General features: G+C 40.0%; 1 long non-coding RNA gene across 3 annotated transcripts in view; it reads right to left on the bottom strand.

Moving 5' to 3' along the window:
- LOC148114220 (uncharacterized) overlaps nt 1-20,630 on the bottom strand; it is a 79,395-nt gene that overhangs the window by 20,412 nt on the left and 38,353 nt on the right. Inside the window, exons 2-3 of one of the 3 annotated variants that reach the window (XR_015733924.1) lie at nt 17,342-17,528; nt 4,229-4,605 (exon numbers count right to left, since the gene is read on the bottom strand). This is a non-coding gene — a long non-coding RNA (uncharacterized LOC148114220). Of the gene's footprint in view, nt 1-4,228; nt 4,606-10,068; nt 11,980-17,341; nt 17,529-20,630 lie in introns of those variants that run through there. The other 2 variants (XR_015733925.1, XR_015733923.1) reach the window with 2 other exon arrangements.

The following is a 20,630-nucleotide window of genomic DNA, read 5'->3' on the forward strand; positions in this document are numbered from 1 at the left end:
TTCTCTGTAACATTTTTTATTAATATCTTAGCTTTCTCTTTATTAATTTTCAATCCTGCCACCTCACCATATTCTTCTATTTTGGCCCTGTTTCTTGTGGATCTTCTAAAATACACACCAAATTGTCTGCAAATGCCTGTAATTTATATTCCTCCTTTTTAATTTCCATACCTTTTATCTCTTTATCCTGTCTTATATTTTTGTTTAATACTTCCAGCATCAGTACAAATAATAGTGGAGACAGAGGACATCCCTGTCTTCTATCTTTCATAATATTAACCTTTTCTGTCATATCTCTATTTAACATCTCCTTTGCCAATTGTTTATAGTATATCGTCTTAATCATATTAGTAAATCTCTCCCCAAAACCCATAACTTTTAATTGCATCTACATGAATTGCCAGTTCACATTATCAAACGCCTTCTGTGCATCAAGGAATATCAATGCCGTTTGTTTCTCTGGATGTGCTTTATAATATTCCAATGTATTCAAAATTATTCTCATATTATCTCTGATCTGTCTTTTGTTTCTGTCAATTCCATCATTGTTATCCTTTCTTCTAGTGCCTTTTTAGATGTTTCTGGTATAATAGGTAATTCAGCTTTTTCTAAGTATTGTTTTTTTCTTCTTCTGACATTGTCTCTTGTTTGTATAATTTTTTATAGTAATCATGAATCATTTTCTTTTTCTCATCATTTCAGTAATGTGCAGTCCCTTCATCATCTATTAATTGATAGATTGATTTTTTTTCCTTCTCTTTTTTCAATCTATATGCCAACCATCTTCCTGGTTTATTTGCGTTTTCAAAAAAGTTTTGTTTAGACCTCTTAATTTTTTGAGCTAAGACCTCCTTTTCTATTAGATTCAATTTATGTTTTTTCAAACCCATTTGATTTCTTATGTTCCTTTTTTGCAGCTCTTTTTGCAATTCTTTTTCTAACTTCTTATACTCCTCCTCTAGTTTTTTTTTTTGAACTTGTCTTTTCTTTCTGTTTCTTTTTCCCACATATGTTATTGCCAGTCCTCTAATATATGCTTTGGCTGTGTCCCATACATTTTGTAATGAGGTTTCTTCTTTTTTATTCTCTTTAAAAAAGAAAACCAACTCCTTTTGCATATGATGTAAAAATTCTTTCTCATTTAAAATTGCTTGATTCAATGTCCATTTTAATTTCTTTTTCTGTCCCTTCCATATAATTTTCATTGGATTATGATCCTCCCATATGTTTGTTTCAATGTTTATTTCTTGCATATTAGATAATAAGTCATCTGACATCCACATCATATCAATTCTGGACCAAGACATATATCTATTTGAGTAAAATGTATATTGAGTTTTCTCCAGAAATCTTCCTCGCCAAGCATCTTGAATACCTAATTCTTCCACCATTTTGAAAAAGTACTTCAAATGGAAATATTGGAAGTATTCTCCTAGCTTTCTTATTAATCTTTTTAGTTTTATAATCCAAGTCCACATCCACAATTACATTGAAATCACCTACTATATATATGTTTTCATACGCCAATTCTATTATTTTCCTGTGTAATTTACCATAGAAGTCTTCTTGGTGACTTCCTGCCTGGCTCCGCAGCTTTGAAGACGCTCCTTTTTGAGCGCCCGTTTTCTGGTTCCGTAAAAGCCCCAGAACAGCTGAAAAACTGCTGTCTGGAGGCTTGGAACCCTCTCCCCGGGCAAAGGGGAGAGAGAAGAGTCGACAGGCAGGGGTAGAGCCCCCCCAAGTGCGCTAGGAGAAATCCTGGGGTGCAAAGGGTGTGGGCTCCCTATTGAAGCCTGTCAAGCCACTCCGGACCAGAAACGACTCCGCTGAAGCGGAGCTAGAAGCTGCGACCAGAATCTGCAGAAAAATCAACAGGGGGGATTTTTAACATCTTTACTTCGATCGCAGATGGAGCAAATCAGGAGAAAACAAAAGGAAATTTGCAAGTAACACTTTAACTCCGCTTTAATATGCAGAAAATGGCGCCTGAGGGCGGGAGGAAGAAACTACCAGGGGAAGTGCTCGTTAATGGCTTGTTAACACTTTACAGCTACTGGATTACACCCTAAGAGGAAGTTTTAAATGGAAGCGGCCAGGAAAAGAATTTGGTATTGAGGAAAAGAATTTGGTACTGACTTTAACTAAAATCTGGTCTTTATACTGTGTGGAAAACAGTTGAATTGTTCTCCTGATAGCTGGATAAATACAAAGTAGCTGAAATATGGCTGACAACAGGGCTGGTGAATCAGCAAATTCCCAAGCCGTGACTGTCCAGGCTTTTCAAGAACTTCTAGACTTTTTTACCTCAGCCCTGCTGAATACAATCGAAAGGGCTTTTTCAAAAAATAGATTGGGAAATTATAAGCAGGAAATTATTCAGAAGAATTTGTTTTTGGAAGATCAGGAAATGGACAGGATTAAGAGATTGGCTGGTACAGCTGAAACAAAGGTTTTGGTGGACGTTTCCATTCCAATGACAGAAAAGCAACAAATGGTTTCTTTATTGCAAGCTGACAATCTTTATGGCAACAAATTTTGGCTATATGGACAAAGAAATGGATTGAATGATTATACAAACCAGAAGAGACGAGATGAGGATTTTAAGTTAGAAAAGCTGACTTCAAGAAGAGAGCGAGTATTTCAGAAACATCAACCTCAAATCACTATTTTAAAAGATTCCAAAATAAAACTGGGGGGATTGTTGAAAGAATTTATAAAAAAAAAGGATTGGAAAAAATACAAAAAGAAGTGAAGAACAGAAGATTAAGAAAGATATTCTCCTGTGGATTTTGAAATTGGCAACGGGCAAATATGTGTTTTAATGGTATTAAAAGATTTTTAAAATGTTTAACATAAGGTTATATTATTCTACAAGATATATGAGATAAATTGTATAAGCTTTTAGGATGTTTAACCCTTTGAAGCGAAGAGGATTAATGTTAAACTCAGAATTTTATTGTAAACTGATAATTAGTTTTGGATAGTTAAGGGTTGTTCTTTTAAAAAAGTTAGAGGTATTAAGACGGTTAATTGAAAAATTGAAAGATACCCTCCTATAGATTCTGAAATTTATATTTGGTAAATAAGTGTTTTAAAGGTATTAAGAGATTTTTAAAATGCTTAACATTAGACTATATTATTTTAAAAGATATATGAGATAAAATGTGCAAGATTCTAAGATGAAAATTTTTTTTCTGGTATAGAAATGGAATTTATTCATGATTTTTATTGCTTGTAAGACTGCTAAAGTATTGGATTATGCATTAAGAAAAAGGTTTTTTTTCTTTTTTTCTATATAAGTAGGAAGAATGAATTTAATTTAATTGGTATTGAGAATTTATAAAGGGGAGGTTGTTGAATTGGAGCAAAGGGAGTTAAAGAACATGTGGGAGCTTTGAACTTTATAATTTGTTAGTTTATTTTAGCATATGTTTGTTAGATGCTATACCCTGTTTTTGCTCTGGGAAGTCAGGGGTGGGGTGGGGAGGGGGGGTAAGGGAGGGGGGGTAAGGGAGGGGGGAAAGTGATGAATGTTTTAGCAGAAGAAAGTGTATTCTAGAATATAGGAGTTGCTCAGATACTAAAGGAGGAAAATATTTCACAGCAAAGAAGTTAGAAAGGAGAGAGGAGGAGGGGGTAGGAAGAGGAGAGGGAGGGAGAGGAATGGAAGAAAGGAGAGGAGGAAGGGAAGGGAAGGGGACAGGAGTAGGAGTGAAGGCGAGAAGGGGGAAAAGAAGAGAGAAGTGGGGGAAAGGGAAAGGAAGTAGGATGAGGTGGGAGAAGAGGTAGGAGGGAAGAGGAGGGAGGGATGGGAAAGAAAGGAGGAGGAGAAGAAGGTTTGTTGTGGAATGAGGGAAGAAGGAGAAGAGCAACTCCGAATATAATTAAAATGTTTTATTTTAATGCTTTCTTTAAGGGAAACATGTATATGGAGGATTTCTTATGTATAAGAAAATGTATAATTTATGTGGGGAAGGGGAAGGGTGGGGGGGAGAAAATTGTTTGTATTTCTTATAAAACTTTTTAATAATAATAAAAAAGAAGTCTTCTTGGTTATCATTTGATACATATATCACCACTAAAAGAATTTGTTTATAGTTCATTGTTATCTCCACCATTAATATCCTTCTTTCCTCATCCATGAAAATTGGTTTGGCCTTTATTACTGTCAGGAATGCTCCCTTCAATATCCAGGAAAGGAAAACCCAAACTCAAACATTTTGAAGAGATTAGTACTTTTACTGAATATGAAATGATCGCAACCCAGGTAAAGCTGGAAGTGAGCAAAACGCGCGAAATGCATCTACTAAGCTTCTCCCCCCCCCGTGTCCATTGATCATCAGCCAATCCAAAGGTCTTCCAAAGGTCAGGTGGCATCACGTCTGGCAGCGTCATTCATCAGGAATGTAGGGCAGTTGGTCAGCCGTCCCCTTTGAAGATTCACTTTCGTTTCTTATGAAGACACGTCCTACAAGGAAAAAAAAACACCTCCTGCATCTTCCCACCCTTCACCCCATAACTAATCCCTCCCCCGTTTCTTATGGCAGCTGAAGCAGGCAAAGCTGAGGCTGACATTCGGCCCCTCTTGCAGAAGAGACGTTATTCCTAAATAAGAGGAAAGAAAAGAGAGAGAAACAGAATATATACAATAATTAAGGTTTATCTGGGTATTTGGTATAGAATTGCTGTATTTTCTTGGGAGCTCAGACATCCCGTTTATTCACCCATTCAGCCTGAGACAAAGGGAAATGTTTCCAGGCAATCAGATATTGGACTTTACCATGGTGTTTTCTAGAGTCCAAGATTTCTTTAACTTCAAAATGTTGCTCCCCCTCTATGAGAATGGGAATTGGAGGGGTGCTTTGGTCAGTCCTTAGGGGAGACGAGTGTTCAGGTTTCAATAAACTAACATGAAATACAGGATGTATACGTCTCAACGTTTTTGGCAATTCCAATTCAACTGTTACTGGATTAATCAGTCTAATCACACGAAATGGTCCCACATACTTAGGCCCCAGCTTTTTGGACTTCTGGGTAGTCTGTAAGTATTTGGTAGATAAATAGACTTTATCTCCCACTTTATAAAGGTGAGCTGGGGACCTTTTCTTATCGGTTTGCGCCTTATGAGCCCGATGTACCTCATCTAATGCCTTCCGAGTCACTGCCCATGTGCTCTTTAATTGTTCAATCCAATCCATCAAGGAGGGATTTTGGGGATCATCTTGTGGTAGCTCGGGAATGGGTACGAAATCCTGGCCTGATGCGACCTTAAAAGGGGTGAATCCGGTGCTACTGTGTATGGAATTATTATATGCCACTTCTGCAAATGGCAACAAGTCTACCCAATTGTCTTGCTGGTAATTTACGTAACACCTCAGGTATTGTTCGAGCACCCCATTGGTTCTTTCACAGGCCCCATTTGTCTGAGGGTGGTGACTGGAACTTAGCCCCTGTGCGGAGCCTATCAATTTCAAAAACTCTTTCCAGAAACTGGAAGTAAATTGCACACCCCTGTCAGAAATTATTCTTTTCGGAGATCCATGTAGTCGGTAAATCTGCCGAATAAACAGTTTTGCGAGGGTTTTTGCTGAAGGGATCTTCGAGCAAGGGATGAAATGTACTTGTTTGGAAAACAAATCAGTTACTACCCAAATGACAGTGCAGCCCTCACTCTCTGGTAAGTCCACAATAAAATCCATAGATATTTCCTTCCATGGGGCGTTTGGTCTAGCTACATTTTGCAGTAATCCAGGGGATTTTCCTGGAGGTCTTTTAGCGGAGGCACATACTGGACAGCTAGCCACATATGCCTCTATGTCTTTTTTTAGTGCAGGCCACCAAAATTGTCTCTTAACAAGATGTAGAGTCTTGACAAACGCAAAGTGTCCTGCGGCCTTGGCATCATGAGCATATGTCAATACGGTTGTCCTTAAAGTGGTTGGAACATACAATTTCGATCCAACCCAAGCTAGGCCATCACGAAGTGTGCATTCATTCGAGTGGTTCTTAAACCACTCGTCAGTTTTTAGTGCTTCTCGCAAATTTTCGAGTAAATCCCCCGAGAGTTCTGGTTCGGTTTTACTCTGCACTCTGGTAGTGACAGGTGTCGCCAATTGTGTCAAGGGGATCATTGGTTGAACCACTTCCTTTTTGATGCTGTTGTACTGCGGCAATCTGGAAAGTGCGTCTGCCATGAAGTTTTTTCCACCAGGAAGGTAACGTAGAGTGAAATTGAATCACTTGAAATGTTGGGCCCAACGAGCCTGTTTTGGTGATAGTTTGCTGGGTGTTTTTAATGCTTCTAGATTCTTATGATCAGTCCACACTTCGAAAGGGTGTTTCGCCCCTTCTAAAAATTGTCTCCATGTCAACAGCACCCATCTGACTGCAAACGCCTCTTTCTCCCATATGGCCCATCTCCTTGCTGTCTCCGACAGTTTACGGGACGTGTAAGCACAGGGTTGTAATATCCCGTTTTCATTCTTTTGCAAGAGTATTGCTCCTACAGCTACGTCGCTGGCGTCAGCCTGTACTACAAAATGTTGTTCCATGTCGGGGTGTTTGAGCACAGGTTCAGCCGCAAAAAGTCATTTCAATTTTTCGAAAGCGGCTTGACAGTCCATAGTCCATTCTAGTGGTTTCGAGGGTTTGGGCTTAACTTCCCCTTTGGTTTTTAGCAAGTCTGTAATTGGTAGTGCGATTTTCGCGAAAGGGGGGATAAATTGTCTATAAAAGTTAGCAAACCCTAAGAAACTCTGTAACTGTTTACGGGTGCGCGGTGCGGCCCATTCCAGCACTGCCCGGACCTTTTCAGGGTCCATCTCTATTCCCTCATGCGAGATACGATATCCAAGATAGTTGATTTTGTCTTGGTGAAATTCACATTTAGAAAGCTTGGCATAGAGTTCAGCTGCTCTGAGTTTCTTCAAGACCGTCCGTACCAACTTTACATGTTCGGCCATGTTGTCAGAATAGATCAGAATGTCATCCAAATAGACCAACACCCCCTTATACAGGTGCTCATGCAATACTTCGTTGATCAGCTGCATGAATACAGCCGGGGCTCCCTGTAGTCCAAAAGGGAGTACTCTAAACTGGAAACATCCCAGAGGGCAATTAAATGCTGTCTTCCATTCATTCCCCTCTTTTATTCTCACTTGGTAGTATGCCTCTCTTAAATCAAGTTTGGTGAAAATTTTTCCCTTCCCTAAATGGGCTAACATGTCCTTCATGAGTGGGAGGGGGTAGATGTTTTCTACGCAAATCGCGTTCATATTTCTATAATCAACTACAAGACGAAAGGATCCATCCTTCTTTTCGCGGAACATTACTGGCGCCGCCACCTTGGGTTTGGCTCGTTCGATGAATCCCCGTTCTAAGTTTTTGTCAATAAAATTTCGCAATTCCCCCAATTCTCGAGGTGTCATGGGGTAAATTTTTGGTTTGGGAAGCTTCACCCCAGGAAGGCTTTCAATGGTGCAATTGGTGGCTCTGTGGGGAGGTAGAGCATCCGATGCCTTTTCGCTAAAAACTTCCTTGAGATCCCAATATTCCTTTGGAATTTTCTCTTCTCCCTCAATATGGCTAATGACTACTGCCGCCCTTTCTGATTTTATGTCGTCTCTCAGCGGGGGGCCTTTCCTTTTCCGGAGTTGGTTCTGCCGTGTGGATGCGCAGGACCCCTGTCTTCCAATTTACCTGTGGGTTCCATTTTCGAAGCCAGGGCAGTCTTAGAATGAGGGGTCTCTCCATCCCAGGGGCTACAATAAATCTGAGATTTTCTACATGATTCCCCATCTGCAGTTCAAGGGGTTCGGTCATAAAGCTAGCTGGGCCCCCTCCTGCAATCGACCCGTCTAATTGACAGAATGCAATGGGTCTTTTTAAAGTTTTTAGTCTCAGTCCCATTTCCTCCACTACTTTGGGGCTAATTATGCACCTAGTGCACCCCGAGTCCAACAGGGCTAACAATTGCACTTGAGTCCCTGTGGAGGGCACCCTTATTTCTACAGGGATGAGTAAGGGTTCTTCCGTGTGACTCACCCGATCGTCGGTGTCGGAGTCGGAGTCTGTCTTGCTGTCATCATCGTTGGTCAGAGTTCCCAACTCACCCTGGTTTTGGGGAGTGAACTCAACGACTTCTCCTTTCAGGGCGGTGCTGCGGGTTTTGGCGGGTCTTTTGTCGCCTTTCTTTTGGTTGGCCCCGGTAGCTTTTGGCGGTGGCTTGGAGAAACATTCAGCAGCCCGGTGACCCTCCTTCCCACATTTGAAACAGGTGAAGGGCTTTGACTTGGGTTTGAATTCGGTCTTCCCGCCAGTCATCTTGGGTGCCTCCTTGCGGTGGAAAGAGGATGACTGGTCCCCCATCCACCTTCCTCAGAGTTCGCTCCATCTCAGCTCGATCTCTACATCCTCAGCTACTATGTACCAACTATCCAAATCATTGGGGACCCCCATGCTTCTGCAGTCTCGATATATCTCTTCATTCAACCCATCCTTGAAACTCTCCAAAAGAGCCATCTCTGACCAGCCTGTCATATAGGGTGCCAGTTCACGAAACTCTTGGATATACTCTGCCACCGGCCTGCGGCCCTGCTGAATGCTCTTCATTCTGAGTCTCGCCTTTCTTTCAGCTAAATGGTCTTCAAAAAGCCTCCTAAGGGCCCTCATGAACTTGTTGTAATTTCTCAGCAAGAGGGAGTTGTTATTATGGAGGACAACCATCCACTCAGCAGTTACTCCCTCTAGGGCATTCGCGACGCTTCTGATTTTAGCCGCCTCTGTTTCGTAGTCCTCCCCCCAATCCTGCATGTGGTTCCACACTTGAGTCAGGAAAAATCCCAAGGCTTTAGGATTCCCATCAAACTTCCCAGGAAGGGGGGGGATTTTTGGCTTTTTTCGTCTGCGGGGGGGGCCCTGCAAGGCTGGGGTTCTCTGGCCAGCTGCATCTCTCCCTCAAGCTGCTGAAGCCTGGGATGTTTCCTCCTCAAACTCTTTCTCTCCCCCGCAGGCTGTCTCTTCTGGCTCCCCCCTGGGGCCTGCTCCCCCCTTCTCCACAGGAATTCCAAAAGACTCACGGTTTTTTCTGCTTTCTTCTACACGGATAAGCTGCAAGGCTTGTTCTATCATGAGACATTCCTTTTGCTCTTGCATCCACACTGCCTCCTTTTTATGGGGTCTGGAAGTCGTCACTCCCCGGGGGTCCTCTCCCCAGTCCAGCAGTCTCCCCACTCCTTTCGACCATCTAGCTTCCTCTGGCTCTAAACCGAGTCGTTCCAACCATTCTGCAGTCTCTTTCTCCATTTGGAGGGCGGCTGCCATTGAACTGGCTGCCCCCATTTTCTCTTCTCCATCACTCCCTCAATCTGACATAATTTGGATTTACAGTCCCCTCGGTTTTTGTCCGGGATGACTGGATGTGACTTCCAGCTTAATGTCAGGTATGCTTCCTTCAATATCCAGGAAAGGAAAACCCAAACTCAAACATTTTGAAGAGATTAGTACTTTTACTGAATATGAAATGATCGCAACCCAGGTAAAGCTGGAAGTGAGCAAAATGCGTGAAATGCATCTACTAAGCTTCTCCCCCCCCCGTGTCCATTGATCATCAGCCAATCCAAAGGTCTTCCAAAGGTCAGGTGGCATCACGTCTGGCAGCGTCATTCATCAGGAATGTAGGGCAGTTGGTCAGCCGTCCCCTTTGAAGATTCACTTTCGTTTCTTATGAAGACACGTCCTACAAGGAAAAAAAAACACCTCCTGCATCTTCCCACCCTTCACCCCATAACTAATCCCTCCCCCGTTTCTTATGGCAGCTGAAGCAGGCAAAGCTGAGGCTGACAATTACCTCCTTAATATACAATACAACGCCTCTCTTACTTTGATGTGTAAGCAAGGCATATAGTTTCCGCATTTTAGGATATTCCCCAAAAAAATTTATGTTGTCTTTTAATGTGAACTTGTTGTAAACAAATTATATCCTGCTTTAGTTTTTCCAATTTATTAAAAGTTCTTTTCCTTTTTATTTCCGAATTCAGTCCATCTATGTTAATTGATGTCCCCCTTCTTCACCTGACCTAAACCCTATTGAGAACTTGTGGGCCATTCTTTTTTTATATATTTTTTTTATTTTTTTCCCAATATAAACATACATATTTTGTGGACAGTGCATTGATTGGGTCAAGTCTTTTTTATACAACATTAACAACAATAATACAAATAACATGTGAAGATCTAATTTTCCAACTTTGAACACTACTAACCTCATTTCATATTCTTTTTACATTTTCCCATTGATTCATTTAAGCATAAATAACATTTCTTTGCACCATGTTTGTTATTCCTTAGTAAATATTATCCTTCCATATTTTAAAAATCACTCATTATTCTACTATAGCATCAATATTCCAAATATATAGGATTAGTAATGACACCAATTTTTAACAATATTCAATCCATCACGGGAGTATATCTCAAAATCCCCACCATTTCCAATCCTTAATATTTTAAATTCACAATATATTTTAACATACTGTTAACATTAATGCTATAATTAAGTTGCCTACTGTTAATTTACCATCTACTAACCTAAACTTATTGGGGCTATGGTATTTTCCCATTTTATTAATATATTTTCTCATTATCCATCATTTCTTGGCCTTTCTAAAATTCCATCATTTATTGACTTTTTGGTCAGTCTTTTATCTCTCTCTCTTAGAATCTTGTATCTCTTTTTGATTTTTTATGTCTACTAATCTTTCCCTTTGGTGCTGAAGGAAATGAATAATAAGTTACTCTTTTATAAAGTGTGTAATGTATAAAAAACTATGATGTTCTTATTGTTGGAAAACTTACTACAGACAGTACTCAGTAAAACAGTACGTGATAACTTGCTAAAAATGTTTCTTGGAAAACAGGAACATACACCCAAGGCAAGGCCACAATTCAATTAGATAGGAACATCCGCCCAGGATGAAGCTACTAGTAAACAAGATAAGATATCTGTTCCTCCAGAGAAATTGTCATGATGACCCTTCAGAAGATAGAATGACTTAAAGAAATGACTTAGTAGAATAAGGGGGTTAGGGGGGAGTATCTTAAGTGTAATGTGCATTGTGGAGAGGGTATAAAATGTATGGATTGAATATTGTGCTTTGCTTTCCTTGTACTCAATCCACAGGAAGAGACTTGGAGGCCGCCTTTGCAAACACTTTTTGAAATAAAACTTTGAATTGTGAACCAGACTTGTCTTCGCATTGTGAGTAAATCATTTGGGGGTTTTATATCTTACAGTGCCTTTTGTCTCTTTCTGATGCATTGTTTGAACACTCATCCACAAGACTTCCTTTTGTTTTTGTTTTTAAAGAGGTTTTTCTCTTTTCTCTCTATACCATTGTAAATTAAGAGGTTATGTAATTGTTTTCTACTTGTTAATCTTTTCTCCTCTTTCTTCTTAACATCTTGCTTCTCATTTTTATTTTCCCCTTCTCTTGTTTTTTCTAATTTCTCATCTATTTCTTGAGTATCGTGTTCCTCTTTTCCCCCCAATTGTTGAGTAGCTTCTACATTCATTTCTGTATCTTCAAACAATCCCTTCGTCTCTTTGTCTTAACTATTCATGCAGAAATATCTTAACTATTCATGCAGACTTTTTAACATGCACAATATTTCTTCATACATCTCTAGATCCATTTTATAGTGATTTAATACAAATTATATAAAGTATCTTTCTATTAAAAAAATAGACCTTTGAATGTTCTCAGATTTTTCAGTCATCTTCTAACAACAGAGTCAAGGTCAGGCCATTCATCAGTTGTTGTTGCTTCTATTCAGGGGTGAAATCTAAAACTTTTTGCTACTGGTTCTGTGGGCGTGGCTTAATTAGTGGGTATGGCTTGGTGGTAAGGTGACTGGGAGGGCGTGGCTTGTTGGTCAGGTGGGTGTGCCCAAGTCAATGTCACTTCTTTGCTCTTTTTTAACCTACAAAACACAACACAACACAACTGACTCACCCACAATATAAAAGCAGCTGTGCTAGACCCAAAATGGCCCCTGCAACAAGCAGGAACCTCACACAGCCACAAAAAGCCCAAAAACCCAACTTTCACACTTTATACACACACAACACAACACAACACAACACAACTGGCTCACCCACAATGTAAAAGCAGCTGTGCTAGACCCAAAATGGCCCCTGCAACAAGCAGGAACCTCACACAGCCACAAAAAGCCCAAAAAACCAACTTTCACACTTTACACACAAAATTCCACATACAGCTTTGTGAGATTTTGTGTGATTGTGTAGTTAGAGTGAAACACTACAGAAACACACTAAATCTCAGAAAGCTGCACGAATATTATTTTATTTTATTTTTATTTTTATATAATAGCAGCTAAATTTAAAACTTCCTAAACTTTAAATGGCTAGGTCTAAAAAAAGAACAACTAAAAAAAACCCCAATTAACTATTTTTTTAAAGCTCCCAAAGGGGGAAAAAATTTACCCAATTGAACCCATTGGTAGAGAGGTCTGGCCTGGTTTTCGCAGCTATCCCATTGTTCGGCACCTCCAACGCAAGTTGCCAGCTTTTAAATGTGCCATGCCTTTGAGGAAGCTGGGCAGCAATGGCTGGGGCCGGGGGGGGGGCAGCAAAGGCATCAGGGCTGCTTCCCCCCTCCACAGAAAGCTGAGCCTGGAGAAGGGTGGAGAGTTGCGGGCCGAGCATGTTGCCCCAACAAATGTTTCTAGCGTGTGCTCCTCTGTCCCAAAGTGGGATTGAGTGGGGGATAAGGGGCAGGGAGCAGGGAGCAGGAAACAAGGATAGGGTAGGGGGGTTTCAGAGAAGTCTGGCTGGGTTTCCTTTTGGTGTGGGGTGGGGGGAAGACCCAATATTCCCTCCGTGGCCTGCCTGATGCTCTTGCAGCGCCTTGTGCAGCACAGTGAAAGCGTGCTTCACAATGGGGAGACTGGATCCCCTCCTCCTCTTGGAGCCCATTCCCTGCCCACTCTCCCCTGGCAACTCTCTCTCGGGGTGAAGAGCAGGTTGCGTGTCCTGCATCAACAAAGCCAGAAGTAGCTGCCCGCCATTTCCTGCTACAGTTGGGCAGCAAGAGAGACAAAGAGAGAGAGACAGATTCAGCTCTATTCGGCTCTGTCCCCCTGGACTTTGTCCAGTTTTGCAAGGATTCAACGGATGCTGCCTTGGTGATGGATTGGGGGGGGGTGTCGTCCTGTACTTTGCCTGTCAAGTATCTTTGGGGTGCCCGGGGAGGGAGGAAAGGAGGGAGAGGGAGAGAGAGGGAGAAAGAGAGAGAAAGAGAGATGGGGAGAGAGAGATGAGAGAAAGAGATGGGAGGGAGGGAGGGAAGGAGAGGGAGAGAGAGATGGGAGGGGAAGGGGGAGGGGGAGGGGGAGAGAGAGAGAGAGACCTGTTTCTCATAGAAAAGAAAACACCTGAAGCCACAATACCTGGGTAGGCATGGCTGGGGTGGTTATGTGGGAGTAAGTGATGTCAAGTTGGCCATGCCCACCCAGATTTTGTGGCTCCCGGTATTTTGTTTTCTGTGGGAAATGGGTCCAAATGGCTCTTTGAGTGTTTAAGGTTGCAGACCCCTATCTAGAAGATAGGCTCAAAATCCAGATGGCTGAACACTGGACTCTATTTAACAAAATTAAATGCAATGTAGAGAAAAGTAAAGTTTTACACTTAGGCAAGAAAAACCATAGACTGGGTGAAATCAGACTTAATAGCAGTAACTGTGAGAGGGATCTTGTAATCTTAATGGACAACCAGTAAAATATGAACCAACAGTGTGTGGCAGCAGCCAAAAAAGCCAATGCAATGCTAAGTTGCATTACAATTAAGATCAAGTGAGATACTAATATCGCTCTGTAAAGCCTTAGTAAGACCACACCCTGCATCCAGTTTTAGCCACCACACCATAAAAAAGATGTTGAGACTATAGAAAAAGTGCAAAAAAGAGCAACCAGGATGATTAGGGGATGGGAGACTAAAACATATGAAGAACAGTTACAAGAACTGGCATGGGTAGTCTAGTGAAGAGAAGGACCAGGGGAGATATGATAGCAATGTTCCAATATTTGAGGGGCTGTCACAGAGAAGAGGGAGCTATTTTCCAAAGCACCTGAACGCCAGACAAGGAATAATGGATGGAAACTGATCAAGGAGAGATTTAACCTAGAAATAAGAATATATTTTCTGACAGTGAGAACAATCAACTAATGAAACAGCTTGCCTTCGGAAGTTGTGGGAGCTTCATCACTCGAGGCTTTCAAGAAGAGACTGGACTGCCATTTGTCAGAAATGGTGTAGGGTCTCCTGTTTGGGTGGAGGGTTGGACTAGATGACCTACAAGGTCCCTTCCAACTCTGTTAATCTGTATCTGTACCAAAAAAGGGATGCATTTTTTGTCTTGACTGATGCAGTTAATCTATGCCAAGACTCCTTCAGAGCTGCGCTTTTCTTCTTTTAGAAGGGTCTTACATTGTGCTTTAAATAAACTACTTTAAATAGTGAGTATGATCCTCAGAAGGGGCATTTTTACTTTTCCTGTATCCTTGTTATATATCATTTTCAGTTGCTCACAATCTCTATCAAACCATTTTTTAATCTTTAAAGCTGGCTTTTTGGAGTGAGCCAATATTCTGTTGATAAGAACTGATTTCAAATTTGTAATTAAAGTTTCAAACCCCTCTAAGTATGATCCTTTAAACTTACTTCTTAGTAGAGATGTGTGTAGTTCCTTGGTTTCTGGAGCTAACATCCATTTAGTAACTTCCTTTGCATTTTCCTCAGTCCATTTAATTTTTACCTGAGTATTTTGGCCTTCTAACCTGGGTAGGTAGATTGAAGTCAGCCCTTAAAAATTTCTGGTGTACTGTAAGAATAAAGGTTACTGGATCGTGATCACTTTCCAATCACGAGTCTACCTCCATCTTCTGTAAGAACTTCAGGAAGTCATATGATATTATCCAGTAATCAACCGTGGATTTTCTTCCTACTCCCTAGTAAGTATATTCTGCTGGGTAATTGCCACGTGTGGAACCATTAAGGATACATAGGTCCAAATGTGTAATCGTCTGTCTTACACACAAACCTACCCAATTTGCTTTGGGGTCTTGAAATTGTCTGGAATATAGGGGTTCTCCTGGTGCATTCTCATCATAATGGTTCTTAAATTGATTAAATAATGCTTGTTTGTTTGGGCCCATCCTAGCATTTAAATCCCCCCTTTAATTATTACCATTGTGGGGTATTTGTCTGAGCATCCAAGGATAAAATCTTCTATGCAGTCCCAAATATTGTTGATCAAATTATTCTTATTAAGTGGAGGAATATAGATATTAAAAAGCAAAATCTCCACCTGTTTAGATAAGAGTAAGATAGTTACAACCCATGGCTGAAAAGGTGGCAGTAATACACATTTAAATTGCAGGGATGTATTAACTAGTGTCACACTTGGCTCTCCCATTCACCTTACTTGGGACAGCTGGGATAGAGTTAGCCCAATAACCATCTAACTGTATCTCTGCAGAGGCCCAGGTTTCCTATAAGAAGAGGATGTCGAATTGTGATATATAATCAAAAAAGAGTTGATTTTTGATGGGACAGTCCAACCCACTATATTCCAGGTTATAAGGGTAAGAGGGTCATCATTTGCAGCTCATCAGGAAATATGATTTATACAAAGGGAAGTTGTAAGGTTGTTACATTGGATTGAGATGTCGTCATGAACAAAATTGGCCTTCTCTAAAAAGTCTCATCTAAGTCCTGGGTAGACTCCTGAGGAACTTGTTTGGAGTAAGAGGCTTTAACACCAGCTAACAGAGCTTGCCTTTTAGGTGCCTCCTCTTGAGATGTAGGGCAAGGAGTTGTTAGGTCATGCTGCATTCAACTTTGAAATAGTGGCACTGATGTGGGTCCTCTCTCGATCTCTTGGTTTAGTGCTGAAGGTATCATAGGATATTCGTATAAGGATGATAGCATCTCTATCTCTACCTGAACATCTATTGGCCTCTGTGGATCTTGGCTTTTGTTTTCCATGATCTCATATTCATGCAATCCCTTGCCCTCTGATGGGGGGAAGAGGCTCAATTATTGGGGAGGCCAGATCTATAAGCGACCTAGCTGTGTAGATTGTGACCAACAAGGGCCCGGTTTGTGGGGGCAATAAGCTGACTTTGTATAAAAAAGAACACTGCTTGGGGGGGCCCTCCGAAAGCCCTACTAAGTAGGTATATACAAAAGTATGAAGGCTATTGCTTAACGCATTGTAAGTCGCCCTGAGACTCCGGAAAAGGGCGGCCTATAAATTGAACCAATAAATAAATAAATAAATAAATAAATAAATAAATAAATAAATAAGGATTTCTTTAAATTTTTTAACTTGAATAGTATGCTGTCTTGTTCTTTCCTTTGTAGAGGGCCAAAAGCATTAATGAGGACAGCTTCTGTATTGTTAAGTACATTTTCACCGAATAAGGCTAGCTGACTCCCGCTTTCTTTCTCTCGCTTTCCCAAGGTTGAAAATAAGGAAGAGACAGCAACTTTGGGAGCTTGCATGTTAATAATTAAGAGTTTAACTATTTTCTCACAGAAAACTCTGATGGGAAAGATTTGAAAGGAGACTAGGTATGCCTTCATCTTAAATAGCATCAATGGTATGGTGGACTGCTTGAATCCACTTCCAATTTGGGGCCTCAGGGAGCCACTCTGCAGCACAGAAATCAATTTGCCCACATTGGCAATGAAGAACTTAGTATTACACTCTTGGTAATACACATGTCCATAATTAAGTCTGTTCATATGGATTCTAAGAGCAATCTGTTGTGTTTGTAGTGAACAATGTAATTGATATAATTGGGGGAGGGGAGATGCTTTATTGGCTCTTTGCTCCTTGTCCACAGTCTTATCCAGAGTATGGGATTTAACCAAGTTTGCTGCAAGGTCTTTAGTGGGGGTGCATGGACCCAGATCTTGTGCTTGAAGAAAAACATTTATATCTTTTCTCAGTGTCTCCAAATCATGTTTTATGGCTATTAACTGCTCAAATATTGAAACAACAGTTTGCGCTGTGAGAAGGCATTGCTTTGCCATAAACTGAGTTGTATTTTTCCATGATAAGCTCTCCGTACTCTGAATAACTTGCTGTTCTTAGCCTTTTTAGCCTTCATCTCAGACTCCATACAAGATGTAACTTTGCTCCTCCCCCCCCCAAGATCGGGAAAGTCTAATAGCTGTTGTTTTTTCAATTCTATTTTAATGTCCCGTTCTAACACCTCAAATTTGTTGGGATGGGGGGGGGGCATTAGTTTTACTTACAGTTCTCTTTCCAGCAAAGTGCTCCTCAATTCTTGGTTGTTTTGCAGTTTTCACAGGCAGGAGAGCTCCCAGGCTGGTACCATGGCATTTCTTTCTTTTTCCCATGTCTTATCAGTCCCAGGCATAAAAACCTTTATCTGTGTTGTGGTCTTCACTTTTATCTCATCCAAAGAACCCAGTGGGAGTACTAAAAGTTGATAAAAGAAAATAAAACTGAGAGGAGCTACTGCAAACATGCTTTAGCAGCTAACCTCCCGGTTCCTCCCCCATGTTGCCCATAGTGGGAATTGTAGAGTCACTAGACTGGAAAAAGGTGATAGTCTTTAGCAGAAGCAACAAAATAAAGCTTCCCCCAGAACTAGAATTCTTTCAAAACTATTTATACTGCATCTTTCTCTCTGTCTCTAAAAAGAGCTCTCCTAACTCTTAAGTACATTGACCCCTTCATGATGTTTCAGATTGTTCATTGTGACCTCCAAACATTTATTATAGGAAAATAAATAATTTAATAAATATTACTTTAATAGCACTAGGAATGATAACAACAACAACAAAAATGAATAGTCCCAGTGACTCTTGCAGGCCGATATTAATCACTTTGGAGAGCCCTGCTGTAAAATTTTTATGTGTTGATGGCTACAATGGCTTTTGCCAAATCTATACATATTCCCAAACAGACCTATAGGTGGATCTGTACTATCAGAATGCCAAATATAACCATAATTATTTTGATATACAGCCAATCAAGTTCTGAAACATTAGTAATGCAAGTAGGATATCAGTAAGATATTCATATTAATAGTCAGTATCATCTTTTTTTCCCCTGTTAACAACTGTGTAATCTCTTACAGGGTGGAGTCAGAGCAATTGGAGTTGAGCATTTACTGGCCAGATGTCCTTCCTGACACCTACATGGAGCTCACAGCAGATATTTTCTCTTTGTGCCCAGAGAGAGAAATATCTACCACTATCTAAGATTGAACTCACAGCCTCCTGATTGAGAGGCGAGAGCTCCACCATGCTGCTCAGGCAATAGCAAATTATAGCCTCCTTAAATCAAGTTTGACTCCTGATGACCTAATGGACATATTTACATTATTTTTGGTAACTTTATGGAAATGGGTTGCAGTTGCCTTCTTCTAAAATATTCTGGTGTTCTCCATTTGAAGTAATAAGATGCAAACCTGCTTAGATTTTTCAGATCAATCAAAATTAGTGACATGTTGCTGCCAGGATATCTGGATTGAATATCTCCAGCACTTGTGCAAAGTTCACTGATTTTATTACACTTTATCCAGAGAACAGGACAGAATTTTCAACAACAGCATTAGTATTTACCCTGCTTTTCCATGGGTTTTTGTATAATTTGGAGGTCATGGTTATAAGTCAAATAATAGGCCAAATGTTTGATGAAACATTGTATGTACTTGCTATTTTTAGAAAATAGTCTTTTGTGAATTAGATCAAAATGTTTATATAAACTCAATTATAAAGTAGATTAAATTGATTGAATCATAGGTGACAATAAATGGCTGCTTTCAATCTCAATAGACTAATTAGTATTTATTAATAGCTAATGAAAAAGAACAATTCCAAGTTTCAGTTGTGCCATAATATTTTTGAAACCTTAATTAGATTCTATAATTGGATAAAGTAGTTGTCATCTTTTACACTATTTTTCTAGCCCCTCTCCTTCATAGGGCACTTAGTAAGTTGTTATTTTTTTTTTTACTATGAATGTTCACCAAAACAAATTGATTTTAACACTGCAGATTATATTAGTACTTTTATTCAGAAATAACTCCCCCTGAAACAAAATGTTCTGATATATAATTGTATCTTCGGAATCAGAAGTAAGCCAGGTAGCCCTGCTAGATAATACTAGATATTATACTAGATAATATTTTGTGGCACAGCTGGTAAAAGAATAGTAATTCAGAACAAAAAGAAGAAAAAAGCAATTCCAACAATTATTCACTAATTTCTATAGCACAGAATGTAAGAATGTACTTACAGACATAGAAAAATTGTTCAGTTTGTATTTTAATGCAAGTGTACCTGTTGACACTTTCTAACCTTTATGCCCAATCAAAATGTAATTATGTGTAGTCAACCTCTGATATTTTCTGAATTTTGTGGAACAATTTACAACCTGAATACAAAGAAAACTCCTGGAGAAATATATTTATGTACTGTAAAGGAATAATTAATACTAGGGAAAATTAGAATTCAGTTTTTCAAGGGAGAGAGAAAACAAGTCAAGATGCATCTCCACCAACTGGCTTTTTGTCTATACAACTATTGAAACAATAATCAGCCACACTTGCTCAGCAGAGATATACAAAGATGAATGACTAATGCTTCCTTCAAAATGAATCCCAAGATTTCCTTTCACATCATTTACATGGTTTCTTATTTTTGAGCCACCATATCTGTAAGAGGTCTGGCTACCGCATTCTGCAATAACAGAAACTTCTGAGATCTTCTCAAGTTTATTCCTGAATATTTCCTGAATAAAGTTTAAAATGGTTACCTGTTTCTATTCATTGATAACCCATTTTCCCCATTCCTGCACTTGTTTGGTTCATGTGTTGGCTTATTTTTATTTTATTAAGCACAACAGCAGTTGCGACCAAAAACATTTCTTTTACCACAGTCATTCTAATTCTATTTGCAAGTCTTTGTATTTTGTGATTTTCTCCTGTTTTTTCTTTTCTGTTCTGTTATCTCCTGGTACTGCCACATCCACTATCCAGACTATTTTTTGTCTTTTATTGACAATTGTTAAGTCTGGGTGTTATGTTGCAGAACAGAATAGAACAGAACAAAACAGAATAGAATAGAATAACATAGTTGGAGGTCTTCTAGTCCAACCCTTGCTCAGGCAGGAAACCCTATAGCATTTTAGACAAATAGTTGTCCAATCTCTTCTTAAAAATTTCCAGTGTTGGAGCATTCAAAATTCTGAACACAAGTTTTTCAATTTCCTAAATGTTCTTAGCTAGAATCAGTGATATGATTCAAATAATTTAACAACTGGTTCTCTGCCCTAATGACCAGCTAGGTAGGTGTGGCTGGGTGGTCATGTGACTAGGTGGGCATGGCCAACTTGATGTCACTCACATCGAGGGGCGCTTCTCTTCGCCCAGCCTCTTGTGACCATGAGGATGCTGCAATGGTCATAAGTGCGAAAAATGGTCATAAGTCACTTTTTCAGTACCATTGTAACTTTGAATGGTCACTAAATGAACTATCAAGGATTACCTGTTCAAAAATAAAAAAGCTTCTT

The sequence above is a fragment of the Pantherophis guttatus genome, chromosome 4, assembly GCF_059756535.1.
Source record: "Pantherophis guttatus breed Tessera chromosome 4, ASM5975653v1, whole genome shotgun sequence".
Taxonomy (NCBI): domain Eukaryota; kingdom Metazoa; phylum Chordata; class Lepidosauria; order Squamata; family Colubridae; genus Pantherophis; species Pantherophis guttatus.